The 5,000-nt window shown below is 41.0% G+C and overlaps 1 protein-coding gene across 1 annotated transcript in view; it reads right to left on the minus strand.

The window, feature by feature from the left end:
* The window catches only part of cavin2b (caveolae associated protein 2b), a 25,549-nt gene that overhangs the window by 10,765 nt on the left and 9,784 nt on the right, over positions 1-5,000 (minus strand). The window lies entirely within an intron of this gene.

The raw sequence follows: 5,000 nt of genomic DNA on the forward strand, positions 1-5,000 counted from the left end.
TACAAACCTGAACCAAACTCCCTCACTCCTCACTTCTGTTAGTGTCTACAAACCTGGACCAAACTCCCTCACTCCTCACTTCTGTTAGTGTCTACAAACCTGAACCAAACTCCCTCACTCCTCACTTCTGTTAGTGTCTACAAACCTGAACCAAACTCCCTCACTCCTCACTTCTGTTAGTGTCTACAAACCTGAACCAAACTCCCTCACTCCTCACTTCTGTTAGTGTCTACAAACCTGGACCAAACTCCCTCACTCCTCACTTCTGTTAGTGTCTACAAACCTGAACCAAACTCCCTCACTCCTCACTTCTGTTAGTGTCTACAAACCTGAACCAAACTCCCTCACTCCTCACTTCTGTTAGTGTCTACAAACCTGAACCAAACTCCCTCACTCCTCACTTCTGTTAGTGTCTACAAACCTGAACCAAACTCCCTCACTCCTCACTTCTGTTGGTGTCTACAAACCTGAGCTTCAGTGAAATGAGATAGACATAGTTTCCTTTACATTGTCCATCTATCACGTGACTGTAATGGAAAGTCTCTGTGTGTTTTATTGTGTTATGTTGTGTTATCAGAATGACACCCATGAGGATTGAACTACAGAGACCATAGAGAACCAAAACTCTCAGACACCTTTCCCCCGCCTCTCTTTTTCTCCAATCTTTCTTTCTCCTCACGCTCCTCCTCTCTCCCTCTCTTTCTTATTTTCTTCTAGTCTCCTTACAGACACTAGTATTCCCTGGAGGAGATCAGACAGCCTTATTAGGGCATGGGAATAAAAATACAGTATCCTGCTCTCATAACACTACTGCAAAAGGAGACAGAGAGAGAGAGAGGGGAGGGGAGGGGAGGGGGAGAGAGAGGGGGAGAGGGGGAAAGAGAGAGGGAGAGAGGGGGAGATAGAGGGGGAAAGAGAGAGAGGAGGGGAGGGGGGAGAGAGAGGGGGAGAGGGGGAAAGAGAGAGGGAGAAAGAGGGGAAAGGTCAGAGAGGAGGGGAGGGGGAGAGAGAGTAGGAAAGAGAGAGAGAGGGAGAGAGAGATGGGGAAGAGAGGGGGAAAGAGAGAGTGGAGGGGAAGAGAGGGGGAAAGAGAGGGGGAAAGAGAGTGGTGTAGGTAGAGAGAAAAGGAGGAGAGACAGAGAGAAAGAGAGCACTAACTATAATAACTTGAATTAACCAGACTGAGTTTACTAGACTGAGTTTACTAGACTGAGTTTACTAGACTGAGTTTACTAGACTGAGTTTACCAGACTGAGTTTACCAGACTGAGTTTACCAGACTGAGTTTACTAGACTGAGTTTACTAGACTGAGATTACTAGACTGAGTTTACTAGACTGAGTTTACCAGACTGAGTTTACTAGACTGAGTTTACTAGACTGAGTTTACTAGACTGAGTTTACCAGACTGAGTTTACTAGACTGAGTTTACCAGACTGAGTTTACTAGACTGAGATTACTAGACTGAGTTTACTAGACTGAGTTTACCAGACTGAGTTTACTAGACTGAGTTTACTAGACTGAGTTTACTAGACTGAGTTTACCAGACTGAGTTTACTAGACTGAGTTTACCAGACTGAGTTTATTAGACTGAGTTTACTAGACTGAGATTACTAGACTGAGTTTACTAGACTGAGTTTACTAGACTGAGTTTACCAGACTGAGTTCACTAGACTGAGTTTACTAGACTGAGTTTACCAGACTGAGTTTACCAGACTGAGTTTACTAGACTGAGTTTACCAGACTGAGTTTACCAGACTGAGTTTACTAGACTGAGTTTACTAGACTGAGTTCACTAGACTGAGTTTACTAGACTGAGTTAACCAGACTGAGTTTACTAGACTGAGTTTACCAGACTGAGTTTACTAGACTGAGTTTACTAGACTGAGTTTACTAGACTGAGTTTACCAGACTGAGTTTACTAGACTGAGTTTACTAGACTGAGTTTAGCAGACTGAGTTTACCAGACTGAGTTTACTAGACTGAGTTTACTAGACTGAGTTTACCAGACTGAGTTTACTAGACTGAGTTTACTAGACTGAGATTACTAGACTGAGTTTACTAGACTGAGTTTACTAGACTGAGTTTACCAGACTGAGTTTACTAGACTGAGTTTACTAGACTGAGTTTACCAGACTGAGTTTACCAGACTGAGTTTACTAGACTGAGTTTACCAGACTGAGTTACCAGGCTGAGTTTACTAGACTGAGTTTACCAGACTGAGTTTACTAGACTGAGTTTACTAGACTGAGTTTACTAGACTGAGTTTACTAGACTGAGTTTACTGGACTGAGTTTACTAGACTGAGTTTACTAGACTGAGTTTACCAGACTGAGTTTACCAGACTGAGTTTACCAGACTGAGTTCACTAGACTGAGTTTACTAGACTGAGTTTACCAGACTGAGTTTACCAGACTGAGTTACTAGACTGAGTTCACTAGACTGAGTTCACTAGACTGAGTTTACTAGACTGAGTTTACTAGACTGAGTTTACCAGACTGAGTTTACTAGACTGAGTTTACTAGACTGAGTTTACCAGACTGAGTTTACCAGACTGAGTTTACTAGACTGAGTTTACCAGACTGAGTTTACCAGGCTGAGTTTACTAGACTGAGTTTACCAGACTGAGTTTACTAGACTGAGTTTACTGGACTGAGTTTACTAGACTGAGTTTACTAGACTGAGTTTTACCAGACTGAGTTTACTAGACTGAGTTTACTAGACTGAGATTACTAGACTGAGTTTACCAGACTGAGTTTACTAGACTGAGTTTACTAGACTGAGTTTACTAGACTGAGTTTACCAGACTGAGTTTACCAGACTGAGTTTACCAGACTGAGTTTACTAGACTGAGTTTACTAGACTGAGTTTACTAGACTGAGTTTACTGGACTGAGTTTACTAGACTGAGTTTACTAGACTGAGTTTACCAGACTTGAGTTTACCAGACTGTGTTTACCAGACTGAGTTCACTAGACTGAGTTTACTAGACTGAGTTTACCAGACTGAGTTTACCAGACTGAGTTTACTAGACTGAGTTCACTAGACTGAGTTCACTAGACTGAGTTCACTAGGACTGTGTTTACTAGACTGAGTTTACTAGACTGAGTTCACTAGACTGAGTTCACTAGACTGAGTTTACTAGACTGAGTTAACCAGACTGAGTTTACTAGACTGTGTTTACCAGACTGAGTTTACTAGACTGAGTTTACTAGACTGAGTTTACTAGACTGAGTTTACTAGACTGAGTTTACCAGACTGAGTTTACTAGACTGAGTTTACCGGACTGAGTTTACCAGACTGAGTTTACCAGACTGAGTTTACTAGACTGAGTTTACCAGACTGAGTTTACTAGACTGAGTTTACCAGACTGAGTTTACTAGACTGAGTTTACCAGACTGAGTTTACCAGACTGAGTTTACCAGACTGAGTTTACTAGACTGAGTTTACTAGACTGAGATTACTAGACTGAGTTTACTAGACTGAGTTTACCAGACTGAGTTTACTAGACTGAGTTTACTAGACTGAGTTTTACCAGACTGAGTTTACTAGACTGAGTTTACCAGACTGAGTTTACTAGACTGAGTTTACTAGACTGAGATTACTAGACTGAGTTTACTAGACTGAGTTTACCAGACTGAGTTTACTAGACTGAGTTTACTAGACTGAGTTTACTAGACTGAGTTTTACCAGACTGAGTTTACTAGACTGAGTTTACCAGACTGAGTTTACTAGACTGAGTTTACTAGACTGAGATTACTAGACTGAGTTTACTAGACTGAGTTTACTAGACTGAGTTTACCAGACTGAGTTTACTAGACTGAGTTTACTAGACTGAGTTTACCAGACTGAGTTTACCAGACTGAGTTTACTAGACTGAGTTTACCAGACTGAGTTTACCAGACTGAGTTTACTAGACTGAGTTTACTAGACTGAGTTCACTAGACTGAGTTTACTAGACTGAGTTAACCAGACTGAGTTTACTAGACTGAGTTTACCAGACTGAGTTTACTAGACTGAGTTTACTAGACTGAGATACTAGACTGAGTTTATAGACTGAGTTTACCAGACTGAGTTTAATAGACTGAGTTTACTGACTGAGTTTAGCAGACTGAGTTTACCAGACTGAGTTACTAGACTGAGTTTACTAGACTGAGTTTACTAGACTGAGTTACCAGACTGAGTTTACCGACTGAGTTTACTAGACTGAGTTTACTAGACTGAGATTACTAGACTGAGTTTACTAGACTGAGTTTACTAGACTGAGTTTACCAGCTGAGTTTACTAGACTGAGTTTACTAGACTGAGTTTACCAGACTGAGTTTACCAGACTGAGTTTTACTAGACTGAGTTTACCAGACTGGTTTACTAGACTGAGTTTACTAGCTGAGATTACTAGACTGAGTTTACTAGGACTGAGTTTACTTAGACTGAGTTTAACCAACTGAGTTTACTAGACTGAGTTTACCAGACTGAGTTTACTAGACTGAGTTTACCAGACTGAGTTTACCAGACTGAGTTTACCAGACTGAGTTTACTAGACTGAGTTCACTAGACTGAGTTCACTAGACTGAGTTCACTAGACTGAGTTTACTAGACTGAGTTAACCAGACTGAGTTTACTAGACTGTGTTTACCAGACTGAGTTTACCAGACTGAGTTTACTAGACTGAGTTTACCAGACTGAGTTTAGTAGACTGAGTTTACTAGACTGAGTTTACTAGACTGAGTTTACCAGACTGAGTTTACCAGACTGAGTTTACCAGACTGAGTTTACTAGACTGAGTTTACCAGACTGAGTTTACTAGACTGAGTTTACTAGACTGAGTTTACCAGACTGAGTTTACTAGACTGAGTTTACTGGACTGAGTTTACCAGACTGAGTTACCAGACTGAGTTTACTAGACTGAGTTTACCAGACTGAGTTAACCAGACTGAGTTTACTAGACTGTGTTTACCAGACTGAGTTTACTAGACTGAGTTTACTAGACTGAGTTTACTAGAC

This window comes from Oncorhynchus kisutch, unplaced genomic scaffold, assembly GCF_002021735.2.
Source record: "Oncorhynchus kisutch isolate 150728-3 unplaced genomic scaffold, Okis_V2 scaffold3610, whole genome shotgun sequence".
NCBI lineage: Eukaryota > Metazoa > Chordata > Actinopteri > Salmoniformes > Salmonidae > Oncorhynchus > Oncorhynchus kisutch.